Source organism: Canis lupus, chromosome 9 (assembly GCF_048164855.1).
Source record: "Canis lupus baileyi chromosome 9, mCanLup2.hap1, whole genome shotgun sequence".
NCBI classification, from domain to species: Eukaryota; Metazoa; Chordata; class Mammalia; order Carnivora; family Canidae; genus Canis; species Canis lupus.
In genome coordinates, this window is record NC_132846.1 from 31620618 (window position 1) to 31646279 (window position 25662).

At 37.9% G+C, this 25662-nt stretch overlaps 1 protein-coding gene across 33 annotated transcripts in view; it reads right to left on the reverse strand.

The window, feature by feature from the left end:
- BMP4 (bone morphogenetic protein 4) overlaps nucleotides 1-25662 on the reverse strand; it is a 348582-nt gene that overhangs the window by 114293 nt on the left and 208627 nt on the right. Inside the window, exon 4 of one of the 33 annotated variants that reach the window (XR_012036639.1) lies at nucleotides 10283-10814. The exons of the other annotated variants lie outside the window; for them this stretch is intronic. The gene's annotated coding sequence lies outside the window, so the exon portion shown is untranslated. Of the gene's footprint in view, nucleotides 1-10282; nucleotides 10815-25662 lie in introns of those variants that run through there. 33 annotated transcript variants of the gene reach the window in all.

Consider the following 25662-nt stretch of genomic DNA (forward strand, 5'->3'; position numbering starts at 1 on the left):
GGGAGAAATAGACAATTCAATAACACTAGTTGGATACGTCAATACTTCAATAATGGATAGAACAAATGCAGAAGGTCAACAAAGAAATAGAAGATTTGAACAACACTAAAAATCAACTGTCACTGGTGAATTCTACAAAATATTTAAAGAATTAATTCCTTAAAATTAATTTAAAATCAATTCTTCAAAAAGTATTCCAAAAAATGCAAAAGGAGATAATACTTTTTCACTCACTCTGTGAAACCAGTATTACCTAGGAACCAAAACGAGACATAAATTTCATAGAAAACTACAAACCAGTATCTTTTATGAACATGGATACAAAAATCCTAAACAAAACACTAACAAACTGAATCCAGTACCACATAAAAAGAATTATAAAGGATGATCAATTAGGATTTTTTCCCAGAATGCAAGGTTGGTTTAGCATCTGAAAATCAATTAATATATCATATTGATAGGATACAAAACAAAAGCCACAGGATCATCTCAAAAGATGAAGTAAAAGTATCTCACAAAATCCAAAACCGTTTCACAATAAATATATTCAACAAACTAGGAATAGAAGGAAACTTTCTCACCTTGATAAAGGGCCTGCACAAAAACCCACACATCATACCTAATGGTAAAAACTGGATGCTTTCTAAGTTCAGGAACAAGTCAAAGATGTCCACTCCCACTGCTTCCATACAGCATTATAGTGGAGGTTTGAACAAGGTTATTAGGCAAGAAAAAGAAATAAAAATCATCTAGACTGGAAAGGAAAATGTAAAACTATCTCTATTAGCAGATAATGTGAACTTGTATACAGAAAATCCTAAGGAATCCACTAAAAATTTAGAATAATAAATGTCTTCAGCAAGGTCATAAATACAAGATCAATATACAAAAATCCATTGTATTTCTATACACTAATAATGAATAATCCAAAAATTAAATTAAGAATATAATTTCATTTACAATAGCATCAAAAAATATTTAGGAATAGATTTTTTTAAAGTGCAAAACTGAATACTCTAAAAATTAGAAATGACTAGTAAGAAAAATCTTTTTGTTCTTGTTGTTTTGTTTTTTTTTTAGATTTTATTTATTTATGAGAGACAGAGAGAGAGGCAGAGACATAGGCAGAGGGAGAAGTGGGCTCCCCGTATGCAGGACTCCATCCGAGGACTCCGGGACCATACTCTGAGCCAAAGGCAGATGCTCAATCACTGAGCCACCCAGGCATCCCAAAAGAAATCATTATTAAAGAAGATATAAATAAATGGAAATATCCCATGTTCATGAATCAGAAGATTTAATATTGTTATCATGCCAATACTCCTCAAATTAATCTATACATTTAACAAAATCTCTATCAGTATCCTTGCTGACTTTTATTTCCTTGCTGACTTTTTTATAGGAATTCTTAAACTGTTCCTAAAATTCATATGGAATTGCAAGGGACTCATAATAACCAAAATACTCTTAAAGAATACAGTTGGAGGACTCATACAAATGTTTATAGCAGCATTATTTATAATATCCCCAAAATGAAAACAGCTCATATTTCCATCAACTGATGAATGGATGAACAAATGTGGTATATCCATATAATGGAATATTATTCCATCATAAAAAGGAATGTAGTACTTATACATGTTACAACATAGCTGAACCTTGAAAACATTAACTGAAAGAAGTCAGTCACAAAAGACCATATATTATATGATTCCAATTAGAAAATGTCAAGAATAGGCAAAAGACAGAAAGTAGACTTGTGGTTGCTTAGGGCTGGGTGCAATGGGTGATATGGATTTGACAGCTAAAGGGAACAGGGTTGTTTCAGTGTCGTGCGTTTTTTTGAGATAATGATAACCTTTTAAAATTGATTGTGGTGATGGCTGGGTGCATATCTGTAAGTATATTATAAACTATTAGATTCTATGCCTTAAATTAAATACAGGGTTTCTGAATAATATCTCAATAAAGCTGTTAAAAAAATAATTAATATGTATGTTATCTTAGGAAAAGAGAAAGATTTTAAAATATTTTATATTACCTTTTGTTTTTTTAGAAGGGCTATCCTCTGAATCCTTATGAAAATTTTGAAGTCAGAAATTAAAATGAAGCATAACAAATTTAAATATGGTTGTATCTTTTTGTTCTAAATATGTTTTCCTCTTCTATCTTGATCATAACAAAGATCCTCTTCAAGAAGTTCTCTCTAGAAGACCCTGGGCCACATGTCTTCATAATGCTTATTGCTACCATAAGATAACCTTATTTATTAATTTGTTTATTGTCTCTTGCCCTACATGAAAAAAATTCCACGTTCACTATTGATTTTAACTCCAGAAATCTAGAACTACACAACTCAAGTGTGGTTCATAAATGTCGCCAGTCTGTGTGTGATGCTACCAATCAGTCCTCAATGAGCTAAGTAGAGAAACTCTAATAAAAATTACTAATTTTGTTTTTTTAATTAATTAATTAATTTTTTGAATCTAATTATAAAAACTAATTTTATTTTGTATATCCTTGACTTAATTTTCTATAAATTCATTTTTATAGGATTTTTTTCAAGTATTAGGTTGTGATAGATTGAAAATTTTTAAAAACAGAACTGATCCTTCACCACAGATGGTCTGAGAAACATTGCTTTAGGTGACCATCAAAATATTTTGCTCCCCTTCCCTAATGAAATGGTAATACTCAGAAGTGTCCACAAAGCCAAAGTGGCTAGGTGGATCAGTTGGTTAAGTGTCTGACTCTTGGTTTTGGCTCAAGTCATGATCTCAGGATCTTGAGATCAAGACCCATGTCCAACTCCATGCTGGGTATGGAGTCTGCTTAAGATTCTCTCCCTCTTCCTCTGCACCCCCCACCATGCATGTGCTCTTTCTCTCTCAAACAAAACAAAACAAAATAAGCATAAGTGTCTACAAAGCCAGGGATTATATTTTCCAGTCCCTTTGCATGGGGATATGGGAGGGCACTTGTCCTCAGAAAGAGAATGTGAGAAATGATGTGTTAAAATATGTAGTAGTTAAAATTAATGGTTAAGGCTTCATCTTCCCCATCACCTCTTTTCCTATTGCTATCCAAATGCAGAGTACTCTTGCAGACTAGAAAAGAGTGGGCCACAAGACAGAAGGAGCCACTTTCCCAAGGACCACAGAGAAAGGCACCAGATGAAGAGCACCTGCATAGACTATAATGCTTCTGAGAAATAGGTTTTTATTACATTAAGTGTAGGTGCTCAAATAAGTGACTTATTTGCTACAATGTCTAGGGTTACCATAACTAATATGGTCCCCAAGACATGTTTGTTGAAGGAATGAATGAATGCCCCAATAGCAAGGTATCTATTGCTATTAGAGCAGTGCTACTACAGCTGACAAACTATTGTTTGTCAGTTCATGAGGACTTAACCACCTTGTGCCAGGATAGAAACCAAGAAACTTTTATGGGGGAATAAAGGTAGTAAACTAGGCCATGTGCTCATTATTACTGCTACTGGGAACAATTAATTTATGTACCAACAAGGGCCCATAGACCATATTTAGAAAGCACTGTACTAGAGGACATTTCCCAACTATTGAAAGAACCTAAACTCATATTTAACACCAAACAAACAGTATTTGTAAAATCCATTCAACCTAATCTCCTAGTTTGGATTCACTTCTAAATTTTTAATTATCTGATAAAGTATAATTGTTAATTATATATTTAAAATAGAAACATAAGTATTTGTACATTTATACTTGACCCATTCATCTATCCACTTATCAATCCATTATCTATCTATCTATCTATCTACCTATTTACACAAACTGAAAGTGGTCTGACGAGAAGTATGGCTCCAAGAGCTAATATAAGCTAGATAATAATCAGCTGCATTACTTGAATAACACACACATTCCTACAACATGCAAACATATGCACAGTGCTTCAGAAGGTACACAATCTTTTTTAAATATACTTTTCACATTTGTTATTCAATCCTCGTTATAATCCTACAGAATAGGCAAAATTACTATTACTCTTGTGTTACAAATAAAAAAATTTGAGGCTACCTAGGCAAAATGGAATTAAGAGATAATACAGGTCATTATTGACAAGTTCATCTCAATAACGGATATTTTTTAAAAAGGAAAAACTTCGGGCTCCCAGAGAGCCTGCTTCTCCCTCTGCCTGCCACTCCCGTTGCTTGTTTTTTCTCTCTCTGTCAATTTATAAATAAAATCATTTAAAATAAATAAATTTTAAAATTTTTTAAAAGGAAAACCTTAAGGGCCTCAACTATTCACTTAATTCATCTTCACCTTCAATCTTTGAACAATGTCTAGAACTTTGTTAATGCTAACAGTCATGGTACTGTGGGAAATAAGAGAAACAAAGGATCTGATTTACATTGCTGTTATGTATAATGGTTACATAGAAAGTTGTGATGGCTCACATTTACCCCAAAATCTCTGCTTGAAAAAATAACTTGAGTAAAGAGAAGTTAGTATGTGAGGGCCTATTATTCACCTATATTAAGCCATCTTGTACTGCACCATTTTAATCCTTTGAAGTATCTTTTTTTCTTTTAAGTGTCTTTTGCCTTTCAGCCTATAAATTAATGATCTGCCCAAGTCTTGCGGCCAGGTTTCCAGAATAAGCATGCCAAAGGTAAACCGACTCAGCAGCACCCAAGCCACTTGCACCACATACCTGCCAGCTTTGAGCCTCAAATTTTCAGAAAGTTATGCAACTTCTGGTTAAATTTTTTAAAATACATGTTTTATGACTACAGGCCCACACCTTTCCCCCCCTTCCATCCCTGAAATTCCAAAGACCCGGGAGTAACTGCTCATTAAGATAAGCCTCTACATACATACATAGTCTTGGGAAAACTGATCTGAATTCAGATATGCCAAGGTCTCCTGACTACCCACAAATAAGATGTACTAGAGAATTTTCCAGGGCCTATGTCCCACACCATACTTTTTCAGTGTAAGGATTAAGAAGGGAAGGAAGTAGTATTTAACTTTATTCATTTACTCACTCATCCTCCAACATGTACAAGGCATGTTGAAGAATAAGGATGTGGTTTATACCCTCCAGAAATTTCAATGAGAAGGCTAAACAAGGTACCCAATAACTATAGTACAAGACAATGCATGTTAAGAGCCTTGAGATTAGCTCTAATCAAATGCTAGAGGACAGGGAGGCAAAGAAAGTTTCTGACTAAAGTGGCGAGAAAAGACTTTACAAAAGAAAGAGGGAGCTTCTGAGTGAGTTTTAGAGGAAAAGAAGCAAGATTTCATGAATAACAGATGAGGGAAAGTGACAGTCCAGGTGGAGAGAAAACCAGAGGTAAGAAAGGGCAAGATGAGGTTAAGAAATAAGGGGCTGTGGAGGTGTCCTTTGCTAGAGCATGGGCATTAGCATAAAATAGGAAGCATAATTTGGAACCAAACGGTAAAAGGCCTTGAATACCAGGATAAGTTGTCATGATTTTATTCAGTAGTCAATGGGTGAGTCACCACGTAAGTTTAAAGAGAGTAGTGATTTGAGCAAAGCAACAATCCAAGAAGCTTGCTCTGGTGATGGTGTGTATAGGATGACCTTTAATTCTGAAAAGTTAAAGGTCTAGAGATGAGTAAGGAGCCTTTTACAATAGATCAAAATGAAACAATCAAGCTTAAAGAGAGGAAGTGGCCAAGAAAATGGAAAAGAGAGAGGAATTAACAGAATTTGGTAGGGAAAGGAGAAAAATGGAAAGATAACTCCCAAGTCTCTAGTCAATGTCTGGAAAAATTTATGCCATGGATGAAAATGCTTGGACTCAAATTTATACAAAGATCTAGAGATTTTAAAAATTTATTTCAAGCTGTGATTTTATTCATATTTTTTTATTTTTTTAAAGATTTTATTTATGTATTCATGAGAGATACAGAGAGAGAGAGACAGAGACATAGGCAGAGGAATAAGCAGGCTCCACACAGGGAGCCTGATGCAGGACTTGATCCCAGGACTCCAGGATCATGTCCTGAGTCAAAGGCAGGCACTAAACCGCTGAGCCACCCAGGCATCCCTTATTCATATTTTTTAAAATAATAACTAAAGACCATCATTTCCTAGGATCACCCTGGACATCTGGTTGCTCTCACTACATTCCTTCATAAGGCTTCTTTTTCCACAGTATTAGCCTCTTTTGGAATATGGAGTGTTAGAAAGGTCAGGGAAAGAGTTCTTTTTATGGTCAACTTAATGCCAGCCTTGTTACCTCCCCTACTTGGGTAGTATCTAAAAATGCACATGACCATCACAATCTACTCTCTGATCTAGATAAGCAGACATACCCTTTGATGGAGATGGCAAAGAGACATTCCTTTGAGAATATTAGGGACCTCTGATTCTGTTCTGATGGCACACTCTGACAGCAGTGGGGTGATTCTTCACTCTATTCCTAACCACAGTAACAGAGGGACCTCGGGGCACAATATGTCTTTCAGGTCAGAGAGCAGGTGACAAATATTCTACTTCCTCAATGTTGGGGCATTGATGGCAACATTCTGCATGAAGAAGCAGACCTATGGGAAAGTCACTGGGACAGGAGTCTTTACCTGTGGTGGGTAGGGGCCAAGAGAAACAAAACTGGTATCATTTTCAGGGTTGGGAAATCTAACCTGACCACACAAATAATTAACCTGAAAGGCCACTTCATGCTCCCCCAGTGGACCCAGATGTTGCACTTCACTTTAGGTAAACGTTATTTTTAGAGACAGAAGAATTCAGCATCCAAAATTTATCACCCATCTGAGTGGGAGACACAGAACACAGAACAGATTTATATGTTTAGGGGGTAGGAATGGGGTTTAAGCTCAATAAAATCTTAACTGTGCTTTACTTTTTAATTTAACTTTCAAACATTTCTTTCCTGTTTTGTGACTGAGAATCTCATACATGTCACCCTTTCAATGAAGTATCACAGGAAAGACATTTTTGTGGTGTTTAATGGAAATAATTTTTCTTGTGGTATTGCTCTGATACCCTGGGAAACTGGCTTTCAGAGATAAATTAGGCTAAGAGCCGTCTAGTGCTAATTTATTAAGCAGTCAATGGTTTAAAACAACTTTTCCTGTTTCAGCTCACTGGAGATCTGTTACCAGCTCTTAAGAAGACAGCCAAAGACCGATAAATTTCATAGATTCTCTGAAACAGACAAAGTGATAGGTTGGGGTAGGGGAGTTTCGTAGGTGGGCAGGGATGGTTCACACCATGTATAAGTCTATGCGTGTGCACTTGAAACAACTTCAACATTCACACTGTAGCATTTCACACTGGATCTTCTGAAATGGTGGCTGAACACTAAAGAAATTTTAAATTCTCATTTCAATAAGAAATAGCTCCTAAACTTTCTCCTCCTGTTAGAGTGTAGTGCAGATAGGAGAAATTATGTCTGTAAAGAAAAATACTGATGATCTCCTTTGGGTGTCCTAAAGGCTTCAATGCACTTTCTATAGATGCTCCAGGACAATAGTTTTTGGTCTAAGTTGCACCCTGGAGTCACCAGGGGAGCTTTACAAAGTATAGATGCTTGGGTTGTACCCCTGGAGGTTGTGATGACATTGGTCTGAGGTGGGTCCTAGGTGTTGAAAGTTTTAAACCTTTCCAGCAATTCTAACATGCAGTCAAGGTGAAGAACCATTGCCCTAGATAAGGTATTGTAAGAGACTACATTCCATACCTGGTGAGGTTCAGGTGACTCAGTTGTTAATATATATACTTTCCTTGCCTGAAAATGCAGATCATGGTCACTGACCAGTAATGCAGAGGCATTAGGAATAAAACAATGACCAACAATAACAACAACCTTTTGTAGACTGTTCAACTCCAAATTCTATTGTGTGAAGACTGGATGATTGAGCCCATGAAGAAAAACAGAGCTAGAAGAAAACATTAAGAGGAGGGAAAATGATTTGCTCTATGAATCAAATTGGAATTTTTTCAAAAGCAATGCATCACTGACCCTCTCTTCAAAGCTAGGGGAATGTCTGGGCAGAAAGCACTACTGGCTTTTAAGATATAACTACTAATTTCCATTTTGAAGAGACTCCTGCCTAAGAATCACCTGCAGAGTCAATGAAACATGCAGCTTTTCAGTCCCCACTCGAGGAAATCTGGACTCAGTAGGGCTGGAGTGGGACCCCAGAATTTGCAGTTTTAAAAACTCCCTGGGGGATTCTGACTGAGATGAGCTGTGCCCCACCTTTGAGAAACACTAAGTCATCCCACTTCCAGGCAACTTCTGGAATGGTTCTTTGCCATACATTGAACTGTTCATCTTCCGTTAAATAGATTATCAGGTCAAGGAAAAAGGGAATGCCTCTTTTAGTAAAAACAGTTTGCAAAATTTGTTTGTTTTTGCAAAGTATTTCTTGAAAGACATTTGACTGAAGTTTTCAATTAAAAAATCCTAAGTCATCTTTGGACAACCACGAGTTTCCTCATTCCTCAGTTTTACCAATAGAGAGGAATGAAGATGAACAACTGCAAACAGACACAACCATATGCTCAAACTATGGGCCAATATAGTTCTTGGGAATAATGGGGATCTTTTAAAATCAAAATCCCCTCATGTCTTGAAGGATCACAAACACTGATGAGAAAAATACAACAACCATTAACAAGCAAATAATCATTACAAGCAAATAAACTTTATGCAAAAAGTCTGTGAATGTCTAGGAATTACTCCCTTTTCATGATTAATATGGAAAAGCAGTCCGTATTTGTGTTTATTTTTAATTTTCATTATGGCAGCTTTACCAGCCTAGAGTCAAAGATAATGGAAAGAGACAAAATGTTATTTCCAGTCTGGGATTTAAACGTAATAATTGGAACTTAATCTCTCCTTCCAATTCAGAGAGAGAGAGAGAGAGAGAGAGAGAGAGAGAGATAGAGAGAATATGTGTGTGTGACCAGTGTAGAGGTATACATTTGCAAAATGCAACTACAATTATTTGGTACCAAATTCAGGAATTCATAGTTTATGGACTTAAAATTTACTTTGAATTCACTACTCAACCTGTAAATAGGGATACTTGGTTTTTGTTGGGGGCAGGTTCACTGTTTTGTGTTTTTCACTCAAAATTTCCCTGGTCCTCTAAAGCTCTCCAGCCTTGGACATTGTTCCTGTGCTGTGCCCACATTCCATTGGCACAGGCATGGAATGGTATGCTTGGAATGTCTCCACCCTCCAAAATATTTTTGGATCAAGCTTATCCCTTTTCCCTGAAAAACTTCTGCTGAACAGCATTTGCTTCACTGACTTTTATATTTTTGTATATTTTTGAATGTGGGCCAAATCATGAAACTCCAGGGCCCCCATCTACTGTTAAAAAGCTCTATTAACCCTCTGACATCAATAGAATTCCCACAGAAGACGAGCAAACCTGGAATCCTCCACTTGGGTGCAGACAATCTCTCTGTTCTATTTACCTGCAGGCTCCTTTTCTAACTGCTCTTGAATTTAGAAATCAGCTCAGAGAGGTCTTATCTAATTACCACCAGACTTATTTAAAAATAATAATGACTTTCTTCTGAAGTTGATTCTTGACGGGCCCTTCTCCTACTACTAAGTGACAATCTCACAAAACACTGAAATTGAATTGAAATTTGCAGGGAAGTCTGCATTTTTCCTAATGAAATATACACCAGGGCACTCAGTGGGGTTTTGTGCTTGTTACAATAATTAGTACAGTTTGTAATAACACAAACATTATTTGTTATTACTGTGCACCAAGTACTAGGCTAACAGTGCTGCGTAAGTTATGTCACTTAACTTCTGTAACAATCATAGGAGGTAAGGACCACATCCCTATTTTAGTCAACAAGAAAATCTGGGTCACAAATTAGCATGTGGCACAGCCATGATTATTTTTATGGTCATAGTAAATTTTAAAAAATGAGAGTGAAAAGATTTTAAGTATCTTCAAGAAAACTGTGATTAAAATGAAAATGAAATGGGTTTTCTAATAGAACTATGATAGCAGTGTATTTAGGGCCCAGTCAAGTGGGTACACTTTGGGAAAAAAGTTCCTTTTAAAATCTTGTTGGCATTTAAGCAAAATTTTGGTGAAACACCACGGAAACATCTGGTCATATCCTCTCAACCCTACTTTCTTCCCTAAATGTTGTTTTTAATATGTCACAGTTGTTAAATTTGTAACAAGTAATGCCCTTGAGACTAAACAACAGTGCCTGGTATGTGAAAAATGAACAATACATTTACAGCAGTAAAAACCCAAAGGAAATTTTAAATAAACATTTAATTGAATACAAATAGTCTGAAAGTTATTTTGGTGGAACTTGCCCAATCTGTGTGCTGACATTAGCAGCAGGATGTTCTAAATAAACTTTGCTAAAACAAATGTAGTCTTCTTCAGTTGTGACATAACTGATCAGATTCAGCTCTTCTGAGGGATTATGGCTGGGGAAGGAACAATTGCTGGCTGGAAGGGAACTCTCCATTCTCAGTATCAGAACAAATGCATGACCACCAAAACACCAGGAAGAATGGAGCTAGGGATTTGGATGTTGTATAATGGCTTCAAAGTAGACAACCAAAAGTAGAAAAACAACCGCCAACCACCAATGTTTGTGAATCAGTCAGTTAGCCAAGGTCCATGGGACTGATTCACTTCCTCTCTAACTCTAAAAGGATTTTTCCTTCTAGATAAAACCCTGCATATTTGAATCTAATCCAACATATGTACTTCTCTCAGGCTACATTTTGCTCTTGCCGTATTTAGTTGTGTGCAATGGAAAGTCTTGCAAAGAATCTACAGTGAGAGAAAAAAAAATCAGATCAGGGATTGTATTCAGGCAATTAGTAACGCAGTTGAGAATGAGGGGCTGTGTGTGTCATCTAGCCAATTTGAAAACAATTATCTTTCAGTTTCACGTGTTGACTCTTTCTGCATATGGATAGACAGATGCTATTCAGCAGAAATGTTTTCCCTCTGATACGGAATCCCCAAAGAAACCATATTGCTTTGATGTGATTCAGAGATTGTGTCATTCATCAACATGGTTTTAAAGAATGTTAGCAACCTTAGGGTTGGTTCAACCTGAAAATAAACACAGATGGTTCTTAAGAGAACAAACTATTTTCCATTGCAGATTTAACCATACATGTAATGGAATATATATCCTTTGTATTTAGTGCCACATTTGATTACATTAAAAGAGTTGGAATGAGTATGAGTCAGGCTTTTTCCTAATATGACAAATGTATAACTTAACCCCTCCTGTTTTATTTTATTTTAGGCATTTTTAAGACATACAGAGAAGTTGCATTTATATTGTAAAGAACTTTTCATTACTGATTCACTTAGAATACATTGCTGGTGTAACTTTTCATTACCCTTGAATAATTTAGTATGTGCTTCTAAAAACACTGACATGTAAAACAGGAAGTTAACATTGATATATTGTAAGCATCTACCCCAGTTTTAACAATTGCCCCAACAAGTATAGCAGTGCATCTCAAGCTGTAATGACCATCAGAACCAATGGAAGGTCTTGTTAAACATAGATCACTGGGCCCCAAACCCAGGCTTGCTGATTTAGTAGGTTGGCATGGGGTCTAAAGTTTTGTATTTCTAACCAAGTTTCCAGGTGGTGGGTAAAGCTCTGGTCTTGGAATTATACTTTGAGAACCACTGCTTTGTAGCAAAAAAAATGCAATCCAAAATCACATATGGTATTTAATTACCATTTCTGTTTAGTCTCCTTTAATAAAGAGACTATATCTCAGTTTGATTTATATGATCTTGCCATTTTGGAAGAGTACAGGCCGATTATTCAGTAGATTATCCCTCAATATGGTTTTTCCCATGTTTCTTCATGATTAGATTATGGTTACGATTTTTGTCAAGAATAGATCACAAAAATTTTCATTTTATTGCATCCTTTTGGGTGATACATAATTTAAATTGTCTCATTACTGGTGTTATTAATTTTGATTACCTGATTAAGGTAGTACTTGCCAGGATTCTCTACTGTAAGGTTATTTTTTTCCTTTTGTAATTAAAAATTACTTTGCTGGGAAATACTTGGACTCCAAGTAAATATCCTGTCTTTCATCAGATTTTAATCCATTATTTTTAGCATCCACTAATGTTTCTTGCCTGAATTATTTCTATTACAATTGCCAAATGATGTTTTTCTAATTCATCATTCTTCTTATATTAATTGCTATTTTACTGTAAGAATTTTCTCTTCTGCCTATTTATGTATTCATTATTCATCAGTATGGACTTGTGAATTCCTATTCTATTTAATGGGTTACAATCCATTATTTTTTTATTCTAATACTCTAATTGGCCAGTGGAAGCCAGTGGGAAGTCTTTCAAGCCGGCTTCCATGTCCTTTCCATATTTCCCAGAATTTCTTGAACATTCTTTACTTTCTGATGTCAAAAAATATTCTCCTCTGCCCAGTCCAGTAAACAATCATTAATTTACTCAGAGACATGGTTGCTTTTAATGGAGAATAGTATTTAAAAGCCAAGATCTAGGGATGCCTGGGTGGCTCAGTGGTTGAGCATCTGCTTTCTGCTCAGGTCATGATCCCGGGGTCATAGGATCGAGTCTCACATCAGGCTCCCCACAGGGAGTCTGCTTCTCCCTCTGCCTCTCTCTCTCTGCCTCTCTCTCTGTGTCTTTCATGAATAAATAAAATCTTAAAAAAAATAAATAAAAGCAAACAAACAAATAAATAAAAGCCAGGATCTAGGTCCAAGATATATCCCTCTCTCTCAGAGTGCTACTGCTTCCAGGTCCTTTCAGTAGACAGAAGTAGGAAACACATAGTTTATGTATATGTACACACACACACACACACACACCACAATTACATCTAAATTTAGTCTTTATTTATATTACCAACATGTACATATATATACTCAGATTTGCATCTATATATCTATATTTAGCTCTATATATTGAGAATGATAAACCTATCTCCAAATCCAATCCAACATCACAGGATTAAATCTAGCTTTCCTCCTTATTATGTTTTTAACTTCTTTCATAAGTCTCAATATTTTTTACTTATTTGATGAATCCCCTATACATAACCAATCTCCCCCACTTAACCAGAGTAATAAGTTACTAATTATTAAAGAATAATTGAATTTTCAGGAGATTTTTGTATACCCCAAAAAAATCAAGCTAGCATTTTTTTGGTGGCTTCTTGGTCATCTTACCACAATATCTCCTAACTGTAGTCTTATCCTAGGCAACTCAAAAAACTAACTCCGTAACAATACAAAATGTTAAATGCTTTGAAGTCTGAGCTTTCTGGAGCTAATTCTACTCATACTCAGCAGGTTTTCGGTTCTCATCAGGGTCAAATCACGGAATTAGGTATGATCTCCTAAGCTTAACGTAGTTTAAAGTTTAAAAGCTCACTCCTCTCTGTAGCCACCCCTCACCCACCCACCCAATAGGAGTAACTGCTGCCAAGCAGACCTTCCAGAGCTCCTGGGAGAAGCCTTCCAGTTAAACATGAAAGACTGAACACATGCATCTACCTCCTGTTCTACCTCAAACCTCATCAAAATAAAATGGTGAAAGGGGAGAGAGACATAAATCAAGGCAAAGAGGATAGAGACGAGACAGCTGCAGCAAAATTTTAGAAGAAATGAGAGATACCAGTGTCTCTAAAATTGGAGGTGGAAGACAGATTCGAAAAGAGAGTTCGTGGAAAGGTTGTATGAGAAGTCAGACTCACAGATCTCCTTTTCCCATTCTTTGGTGCATGCAGCAAGCAGTCTCTTTCCCATCTGAACAGAAAACTAGAACAGAGAACTTTATTTACACTGTCAAGAAAACGGACCAAAGAGATGCAGATTCAGGAATGGAGACAAAGCTAAGGGAGGCTAGGCCATATTGAAAATAGGGGACTGAAGTAAATGAAGTGAAACTACTGAATGGTAAAAATTTACCCCACCTCCCCACACTCAAACATACACCCTCTCTCCATGTGACTCTCAGAACCTTGAAAGACAGGCTTATATATCCCAGTAAAAAGATGAGATTTATCTTTGGGAAAACAGACTGTCTACTACAGACTAAATGAAATGTATCCCTCCATAATTCATATGTTGTAATCCTAAACCCAGTGAGATGGTATTTGTAGGTAAGGCATTTGGGGTGATTAGGTCATAAGGGCAGAGACCTCACAAATGGGATTAGTGCTCATATGAGAGAGACCCTAGAGCTCCTTCACCCCTTCCACCATGTGAGAACAAAGTAAGAAGACAGCCATCTATGAAGTGGTCCCATACCAAGCAAACAATCTGCCAGCGCATTGATTTTGGACCTCCCAGCCTCCAGTACTCTGAGAAATACATTTCTGTTGTTTATAAGCCACCCAGTCAAGGGTATTTTTGTTGTAGCAGCCTGAATCAACTAAAAAAGATACTGGTACTGAGACGTACGGTGCTACTACAACAAATACCTCAAAATGTGAAGTGGATTTAAATTTGGGTAATGGGTAGAGAGGCTGCGAGAATCTTGAGGTGCATGCTAGAAAGAACCTACATTACTGTGAATGTACTAAGATACCATCCCAAGAGGAAAGAGCCTAAAATTCTGATAGCTAGGTATTCCCTAATGAAATGACTAAGCCAGATCACTCCAAACCAAAGCCCGCTATTACCAGAACACTGGATTTCCTCCTGCTGCTATCTTAGCTATGAGTGGGCAGGAAATAGAAGAAGCTTCAAATGTCATGGGAGAAGACATGGCAAAGTCATCTGTCTGGGAATCTCTTTGCAAAGTTCACTGTGCTCCTTGCAGTAGAGTCTCCCTTCAAAGGAAATCTGTATGGGGCTCTCCTATACACTTCCTTTACCTTTGCCACAGTACTTGCAATGAATGATCTCACGTAGCTATAGTGAAAACAAAGGCCAACTCCAGAACTTAGGTCTCCTCATTCAAAGCCAGTGGCTTTTGTTTCTGTCAAGGGCCAGATGAATGAAGAAATAGTCTGTCCTGTTTTATCAGTAATTGCCACAAGGTATCATTACTTTTGGCAGCAGATTTTAACACAGTTTATATAGGTAATATTTAACATATATCAGTTACCTATGACTCAGTAGACAACAGATTCAATTATAAGGTTCCTTGTGTCTCAGCAAGAAGTAAAAAAAAAAAGTAAAAGCATCTCATCTTGACAGGGAAATACAGACAGATATTTATGGAAGAATGGAAGAAGGAAGAGGATTGCAGGCAAATGTTCACCATACCTATTTATCCTAGAAATACTGATAACTGTCTTCCCATATCCACTCTCATTTTTAAAAGTCTTGTTTTGGGGCACCGGGGTGACTCAGTCAGTTGAGTGTCTGACTCTTGATTACAGCTCAGGTCATAATATCAGGGTCCTGGGATCAAGTCCTGTGTCAGGCACCAAGCTCAGCAGGGAATCTGCTTGAGGATTCTCGCCCTCTTCTCTGCCCCTACCCTTGATCACGCTCATGCTCTAAGATAAATCTTAAAAAATAAAAATAAAAGAAACTTGTTCCACTCTCAGCCTTAACAAGGAGATGAGTACATGAAGCTACATTTGTATCTGCTTGTTACATTCTTTCCAAGCTGGGTCAATTGATTCTCATCAGGAATTCTGAATTGAGAGTTACTGAAAAGCTGAGTCAGGGAACTGTGGATAGTCGGGGTAATGTCCTACAGAGTCATATTGGGGACATAGGAGATGTTGTATTAAATTTGTCCCATGGGGGCGCCTGGGTGGTGCAGTTGTTTAACCATCCAAGTCTTAGTTTTGGCTCAGTTCCTGATCTCCGGGTGGTGGGATCAAGCCCACATTTGTCTCTGAGCTCAGTGCACAGTCTTCTTAAGATTCTTTCTCCCCCTCCCTATTCCCCTTCTGCTTATCCATGTTCATGCATGCATGCACATGTATTTTCTTCTCTCTCTCTCTCAAAAAATAAATTCATTCTATAACCTAGTCAAATTTTTGGAGAAAGAACCCCTATCACTCTTTTTCCATCACCTATTTATCTAATCAGGATGAGCTTTGGATGGAAAAGATCTAGGTAGAAATTCTATCTCAGCTTCTTACTAGAATGCTTATATGATCTCAGTTTTCCCATTAACAAAACACACAAACAAAACACACAAGACTTACTTTTCAGGGCTTACTGCACCAAGCAAAAGTCATAAGATGTGTAAAGCACAAGCACTCAATAAACATGTATTTTCCTTTCTGTAAGTGCTAAGTTCTCTCCTCCTCCATCAGTGCTTGAATTCCATCTGATCTGGTCTCAGTCACTAAAATCAAGTTTGCATTAGGTAATCTGCTTTTTGCTGACTCACAGCCTACTGGGATAAGAGCAGGCAACTAGCTGAATGGTATTGATACTGGACCACACATCTTGACTATGTGGTTCATTCACTGAGTCTACAAATATTTGTGAGGCACCTACTATGTGCCACATAACAGGCAGGTGCTGAGGATTGTGGTTTGAACTGAAAAGACAAGATCCTTCCCCTTACAGAGCATATCTTCCAGTGATTCTCTGGGATCATTTCAATTTTATACACTTTGCCCCGTTGTCCTTTTTAGCACACTTTTACTTGAGACTCTAGGCAAACCTATTTATAACTTGGACCAAATGGTCTTCATACACTGAGGTGACAGAAGAGTCTGGAGCAGAGGAGGGCTTGAGAGCTAGATCCTGAGTCCTAGATACTCTTTATACTTTAATTAGACCCACAGGCCCATTGGAGACCAAGAACACAATTCAAGGAAATTAAGTACACCCTGAAGAGAGAGGAGTGCACCAAAAGGGAAATCAGATATGTGCTGATGGCAAACTTTTCCTATTTTCTGAATTTACAGGAGTGTACCTTTGGAGGTTTTCCATTTGTATCTTCTGGTTGCCTCTGATTATCCATTCATCTGGATTTCCCAGAATCAAAGGAGAACTTCTGCTTTTTTTTTTTTTTTTAACTAATGAGGTTTTTAAAATTTTATTTATTTATTCTTGAGAGACACAGAGAGAGAGACAGAGACAGAGATATAGGCAGAGGGAAAAGCAGGCTCCACGCAGGGAGCCTGATACGGGACTAGATCCCGGGACTCCAGGATCACTCCCTGAGTCAAAGGCAGATGCCCTACTGCTGAGCCACCCAAGCATCCCAGAACTTCTGCTTTTTAAGTGGCCCCAAGACCTGTTTCCCAGCAGCAAAATAATGCAAAAGAGAACAGTGCTTTCTTACTGAGTCATACTCATAAGGAGAGCCCCAAGGGTCAGGTGGGGTATATCTAAAGTTCAGAATGGTGAAGTTCATTAAACTTTTCCAAAAATGTAGAGAGAACAAGTCAAGTTAGCACTGGTTGTATCCAGAACTTCCATTCTTACTGGGTGTTATTTCTGTTTGGAAACGTCTCAGTGATACTGGGCTTTCTCTCCCTTATAGTCCAAAAGAGTCCTGTGATTATAGGTCTCTTAGTTGCAAGTGTCAGAAACTCAACTCAAAAAGCATCAGAATCATAATGATCACTCCAGAGTGGTCCCTTGCCCACAATAAAGTTGGCCTTCCATGTGATTAAACTGACACCTGACACCCCACCTCAAGTACCTGCTATGGAAATCTGTTTTAGGAGATGTAAGATATGACTTTAAAAGCTGTCCATTGTCACCAAAAGAAGACCCACACTGTTACGTTTGGTTGTGAATTTTATTGTTTTATTTTTTTATGATATTATTTATTTATTTGAGAGAGAGCACAAGCAGGAGGAGAGGGAGAAGCAGACTCCCTGCTGAGTAGGGAGACCAATGTGGGCTTGATTCCAGGACCCTGGAATCATGACCTAAGCTGAAGGCAGATGGTTAACTAACTGAGATACCCAGGCGCCCCTCATTGTGAATTTTAAAGAACATTCAGAGGGTTTGTATTTTACAGATGAGCAGCTGATTTTAAAGAATTATTACATGTTCTAGAACTTCAGGGTCACTCAATTATAATCTCATTGGTATTATAACTAAGACAAATATAAACAATGTCCAAAAGGAAAGACTTGGGTAGACCTACAAAATAAAGGTTGGAAACACAGGCAAAATAGATTAGGAATTAAGAACTCTAAATGACATTAAAGAAGAATTGGTTTAAGTTAACACTAAGATTATTTTTATTCCTTGTCATTGTGCAGGCAGGTTTGTGGGATAAAATACTTGTCACTTGCTCCAGCATTATTCCTGGATATTCTGAGGCTCTTCCTTGGCATTTTCTAGAGTCTTCCTAATTAAAGCTTGACTTGAAGACAAATAGGAGGCACTTCTTTGGTTCTTCCAGACTTGATATAACAATGCATCATAAACTTATCATCAGACTGCCTGTGACCTCTCCCACAGACACCAGAGATATGAAAAGGGTGTACCTTGGAACCCGTTTCTCTAAAAGACTCCATGCCCATTCACACTTTCCATTTCCTAACATAGTCACAGTTCTTCCAGGCTGTGTATAAATGACTTTCCAAAGTAAAGTCATTATTAGAGAACAGGTCAATAGATGCGTCTTAGACAAACAGTACTTTGCTATCCCTATGCAAAAATGAAAAAGGGCAATAAAGCAATCTAGGATGATTTAGAAACATTCCCCTTCTACTCTCCAGGGAAAAAACTTCCTATACTTAAAGCATTCTAATATTTTAATGAAGTCTGTAGCCTGAATTCTCCAGATAAATGCTCCCCCCATTTGTAGTTTGCATGGGCAGATACATGTATAAGAATAAATCCAAACTATCATAAAATTACCTAAAAGTCATGTGCTTTCATTTCCTTGGATTCACAAAGCTAATGACATATGCTAGAAGAATGGTTCTCAAAGTTGATCCCACACAAGCAGTATCATATCACCTGGAAAACTGTCAGAATTGCTACTCTGGACTCCTTCCCCACTCTAAACATACTGAATGAGAAACTCTGGGGGGGTGTGGCCAGGAATCTGGTTTCTGGAGCCTGCAGACAAACCAGCAACAAACTGGGCCTAGCATCACCCATAACAATGCTTTTTCTTTCAAAGTTGACTAACAGGGCAGTCTGAGTGGCTCAGCAGTAGCAGTTTAGCACCTGCCTTCAGCCCAGGGCATGATCCTGGAGACTGGGGATCAAGTCCTGCATTGGGCTCCCTGGGAGGAGTCTGCTTCTCCCTCTGCCTATGTCTCTGTCTCTCTCTCTCTGTATCTCTCGTGAGTAAATAAATAGAATTAAAAAAAAAAAAAAAAAAAAAAGCTGATTAACATTTGTGCAGGCCAGACCTAATAATTTTATTGTTCAGCTTTTTTTGGTTTTTCCTAACAAAGGAAGGACCTGAGTGAGGGAATCAACACTGTGAGGACATGTGACCTTCTGGGGGGCTGTGAGGCCCCTCTGGTTTTCCCTCTGTTTCACCCTATTCCAGTAGGTAATAGGCCTTATAATTCTTATCTGAGAAACTGACTTGTTTTTTTTAATTTATTTTTCCTTCTAATTCATTTGCAGTGGGTTTTCCAAAACATTATACCACCTTTCTGTTGGACATGATGAGTCTTCTGATCTACTCACCCTTGAGTTCTTCCTTGGTGAAAGCTATCTTTTTTGGAAATCTGGATGATTCATCTTTCCAGAGGCTCCAAGGCCACTGGAATAATTCTGGCTCAGTCCCAGTTGCAGGGTACATACCAATAACTAATGTTGTTTCTTGCCACCAGTTTCTTGTAAAGTATGCATCTGTAACAACATGGCTCATGCTTCAAGTTGGTTTGTGTCCCCCCACGATACAGGTGACTATTCTTAAAGGAACATTCCTTGGAAAGATCACTTTGAAGGCTCCACTTCAAAGCAACAATTTAAAAAAGAAGGCAACAATTTAAAATTACAAGAAAAATTTAAAGCTGCTTTATTTTGAAGGATTTCCACAATTAAACACTGTAAAAGTTCTTCAAGAATTCTGTTGTTGAAAATATTTTCTCTCATCAAAAATGCAAAACCTTCTGGAGGAAATGATACTCTGAGTTTTCTAGCACAAATCAATGCCAAATGAAGGCCATAAACCATGTTTTGTTATGCATTTGGCACCATCTCCAAATATTTTGAACAAACAACGTCACTGTGCTTCAGACCCACAAACCCTTACTTCTCTGGAAATTTATGATTGCCCATTACAGGAAAGTAGAAATCCTAGGGATTAGCAAATCCGGACTAGGGTGGTAAGAGAAACAGATAAATTATGAAAAGACAGAAATAATTTGAATATTCCAAGCATTTGTTTTCTCTAGCCATTGCTTGGAAAAGCCATTCTTGCCTTGCCTATGTGCTCAAAGGAAACTGGCTTTGAGTTTTGATTATCAAGCTAAGACTAATGAAAGTGTTCAGAGCTGGCTTTGGCAGTGGTAGTGTTAGGGAGGATGGAGAGGATAGGTCAAGGGCCCTACAAATCCCAATAGTGGGAAAAATAAAGAACTCTAGGCACAAAATCCTATGCCTTTATTGGAATGCATGTCACTTCAGTATGACTGCCATTTCTAATAAATACTAGCTTCCCCTATTGGTGGAGCTTTATGGGAAAAGATCATGACCATGGGCTCCAGCCATGTAGAATACGCTTTTGTGGCTATTTCTATAGTCAGGAAGTCAAAGGCCCTATATTTGAACCCAAGCTAGGATGCTGGGCAATCCTGGAGGTACTGTTAAGAATTGGCATGGCATCATCAGCATGCAGCGTTGCTCCTCTGGGTGCCTGGGCATGGTTTTGAGCTGGTTTATCTTTCTTTTGAAAGAAAACTCTGTCTTTTATATGCTATTTTTGCACTGCAGCTCTATATCCAGACAACTCTGAGATATTCTCTTATTAGCATATTACACCCCAGAAGGTCAGCTCTTTTTGCAAACTCCTGCCTCCAGCAAGTGGGCCCACAATTATACTTGCAATGACATTAACAATAAAATTCTGAGCAAAAGTGAGCAAAGTATTGGCCAAAGCTTATGGATTTCATTTGAGGCTTACTGTGGCATTCTTATTTTCCATTCAATTTTCCTTCTAGGAATGACTTTGCTAAACATATTCAGGTTCTCTTACGTGCTTAATATTACTACTTCTTGGTACTTAATGCTACTGATAATTAATAGAAGTGACTAGCCTCACCTTAGAAATAACTGAAACTTGAAAGAACGAGGGTTTTTTTCTTGTCATTTATATTAAATATATAAATTTGGTTTAAAAAGCTCTTTGCATTCTGAAAGCATTGAAGAGCCAGGCAATCAGTGCATTTTCTGATTTGTTGACTTGTTTAAAATTCACTTACTCATTCATTCATTCATTCATTCATTCATTCAGTAAATATGTAAGAAAGAACTTCCAACCAAATATTCTCAGAGAATGATTCAAAATCAAGGTCTACTAATAAAATCTTGCTAGAAAGACAACGTTCATACTTTGCACAATGGAGTGCTTACCTATTAGAAATAAAGAGGATTATTCTTGGTCTGAACACAGACCCCATGAAGGTATTATAAATCTGAATGCAAATACTAGTGGCCTTTACCATGTCCTTTTTGATTAATATCCAAACTCTCTTTAATTCATATAGCCACATTTTATAGAACAAGCCTTAACATTATCATAGGTTGAGAGTTGATTAAGTTTTAATTTCAAAGAAATATTACTTTGTCACTACTTCTATAGCTTTCACAATAAAGAGAATCTTTCAAAATGCCAAAACAGCTGTTGGTTAGGTTTTCCTGGTATTTGTAATAAATTCTTAAGAGCATATACTAAAACCAATAATAAAACCATGGGGATCCCTGGGTGGCTCAGTGGTTTGGCGCCTGCCTTTGGCCCAGGGCCTGATCCTGGAGACCTGGGATCGAGTCCCACGTTGGGCTCCCTGCATGGAGCCTGCTTCTCCCTCCTCCTGTCTCTGCCTCTCTCTCTCTCTCTTTCTATGTCTATCATAAATAAATTTTTTAAAAAGTTGTTAAAACCAATACTAAAACCAATGTGGATACCATATATATATTCACCATATAGGACTAAATCTATCAAATATCTTTTAGTAACTAGTGATAAAAATTCTATTGTGGTGTCTTTAACTTGGAAGCACTTACAATTTTATGACACTTACTGATTCAGACATTATTTTTAACAAATATACACCAAGGATGTACTATGGGCCAGGCATTATACTAGGCCCTGAGGATCTAATTCCAAACTAAACAGGCATTTTCTCTGCCTTCATAGAACTTGGAATTCTGAAGGTTGTAAGCATAATTTTTTTCTAATTTTCTCTCCATGAAAATAACCACAGAATAGTTTCCCTTTTAAAGAAACAGAGAGCCAATAATCGGGTGACTCTGAAAGTCACCTATAACTCTCATGTGCTTGGATATTCTCAGTTTTGGTTCTTCATACTGAGGACATTACTTGTAGCTTTATATATGAGGTTTCCATGACACCAGAGAGGTGATCCATAGGAAGAAGTCCTGGCTCTTCAAACACAAAAGAAAACCAAAACAAAAACAGAAAATAAAACCAAACAAACAAACAAAAAACTTTATCATTCACATTCTCTTGTACTGTAAAGGACATCATCTTTGAAATTCAATCCTCCCTTCCCCCACCTCTCTCCATTCTCCATTATGTTCCCTTGATAAATCATCCCTCTGAATGGGTTTTCTCTCTTTGCAATTGTCAGGAACATTCCTGCTGTGTCTGGGCATCAACCTCCTCTTTGGTATTTGATTAATTTCATGCACTTGACCTAACTAAGAAGCCAGACTGTACTTCCAATGCACTTCAGTTGACAGAATTAAATAAAACCCTAACCAAAGCAGCATAAGAATAATGCTTCTATACCATTAAAGCCAAAGTTTCTCATTAGCATTGACAGAAATTCATTGTCCAAGCATTAAACAGAACAAAAAGTCCTAACGTGACAATGGCAGAGACCACGATGCAAATTGAAGAAGAGTGAATTCATACAGAGGGAGGCTGGGAAGGCCTGCAGGATCTGAGTCTGCAGAGATTTCCAAAGGGAAGGCTTTTAATCATCCTGACTCCCTATTGCCACTTTGGAAGTTTGTATAATTGCTCAGATCTGAGTAGCTTTGAGTGAGGAGAGTAAAAGAAATGAAGTTTATTTTGTAACTAAAGATCAGAAATAGCTGTGCAATCATGTCCTTTCCCAAGTCACATGTAAATCATTCAACTGTGTATCCCTATCGCTTTGCCAGGATTTAACTTAGTTCAACCAACTAGGCATAAACACCAATTGAGATGGAAAAAATCCTTTCTTCTCATGAAAATCAACTTGGTCTGCTGGCCTGTCTGAATCTGCTGCTTATCTCACTACAGGATGTTCAGACATTGAGAACTCAATTAAAGCATGGCTGTCAATCTTCATTCCCATAGAAATGGAAGAGGGAATGGTGGACCACAACACTCTATGGCATCCTGCTCCCAGCTGGTGACTTGAACATACTGTCTGGCAATGAAGGTTCTCTCCTGCCCATAGGGGCAGATTTGAGAAGCCTGCGGCTCTGGACTAGCATTCTTCCCACAACCCTGGGGTCTATACCACTTCATACTCTAAGAGGAGTCTTGCTGTGGTTGGCATTTTCCTCTCACTTCCTACAGATAAAGTGTCTCTTACCTGATGAATGGAAGTGAGCTTTCATTTCCTTCAGTATTACTGTTTTTAAGAGATTTGGGGACAGAACTAGATTCTTGCTAATCCTCAGGTGGGCTGCCGGCTCTCTGCACTGTGCCAGTGACCCCAAATGAGCCAGAAAGATACATAGGCATTCATTCCCCCTTCCAAATATTCAGCATGGCATGATACTGCCATAGATAGCAGAGACTCTGGTTCCCTGGCCAATGGTAGGGATATGTTTTGGGGATTTTGGAATGCTGGTTCCCTAGCCAAGGAGCACAAGTATTCAGGAATGTGATGGCTGTTTTTAGTGGCTCACACATTTAAGCATTAGGCCTGCTTGTCCCTATTATCAACTCTAAAACTGCTTTAGTTGCCTAACTCTGGAAAGTAAAGAATCCTGTGCATATTCTATATGTGTCAGGTTGTATGTGGTTTCTTTTCCAACCACCGGATAAAGCATTTCTTCAAGACAAGCTACAGGCCTTTTGCTTGTCTGGAGGTTGAACTTCAGGGATAGAAGTTGTATTCATGTATTCCCTTCCTTACCCAATAAATGTTTATTAAACATCTATGTGCCACGTGCTAAAGAAGAGACTCTAAAAGAAAGGGCCCTAAGAAGGCACCTCTTTAGAAGGGTCCAAGAAAGATGTTTGCTTTTTAAAATCTACAAGAAATTCCACAAGCTCTTGAACAAGGGCTCTCAAAGTAAATCTTACAAAGACTGAGGAATTCTTTCTATGGATCAAAACTGTTCTTGATGGAAGCCCTGACTCATTGGCTTAAGTGAAGATAGAGAGTGATAACATCTGAATATTTGTGGACCAGTCCTCTGTTCACTCCTTGCCATTTAGTCACCAATCCCCTTTCTTATGTTGCTCAAAAAAGTCTAAATACTTTTGTCTTTATTTATGAGACCATTCTCTTACTCCTTTAATCAGATTGGCTATTCTTATTCAACAAACATTTATTAAATGATCAGGTGAAGCTTCAGAGAAGAGGTATAACTGCATCTTTAAGGAAAAGGTAAGATTTAAACAGACTGCAAGGAATGGCATTGTAGGAAAGGGAATAACATAAGCAGAGTCACAGAAGTGGGGCAGATTAATAAATCAAATGAGAGTGGAATGAGTTGTGAAATGGAAGAAAAGAGACAAGTTAGGAGAACACTGCAGTAATTCAACTCTTCCCTGGAGACTGTTCATTTCCTTCCAAGACCTTTGAGTGTCTTTTGTCAAAGATCTTTTAATTGTAAGCAATAGAAACCTACATTTTTGCTCAAGCAGTAAAAGAAAATTTATGATAAAGAATCAGGAGTATTCCAGTGAGCCTGAAGGCAGGATCACAAGAAAGAAAGAGTGGGAAATAGCTAATTTCTCTCTTTCCTTCCCCCCATGGTACACACTATTCTGCTTATTCCTGCCCATCTAACTCATCTTCCCTCTAGAGTTGTTTCTCAGCTCCTCCATGAGCTTGGCTGTGCACACAACTTCTGAGCATACACACCCCCTAGTCCCAGGAGAGTAGACAGGGTCCAAATAACCTAACTCCAATCATCAGGACAGATAATCCAATCAACCTTGGAGCAGGCAGGGCTAGGTAATGCAAAAGTGGCTCTACACCCAGTTGCAGGCAGGTGGGCTTATTATCAGAGAACATACATGGGTGTGACAACAGACGCCAGATGGAAATATGCATGTGTGACATTTCCTGAAAAGGGGACTGAAGATGGTGTACTTTTTCAGTGAAATGTTCCAGTCACCTTGGCAAAGCAGCCTGGATGGGCAGAATGCCTATGTGAGGCTTAGTGAAGAAGAAAACAAACATCAGTGTCAGAGGTGTGAGGGCCCCAAACCATGAGGAACAATGGAAGGAACTGCAGCTGCTTTCCAAGAGAAGCAAAGACTTCAAGAAGATCTGCCACTGCTGCCTCTCTTCAAGTGACAGATAAGCTATCAAGAAGACAGA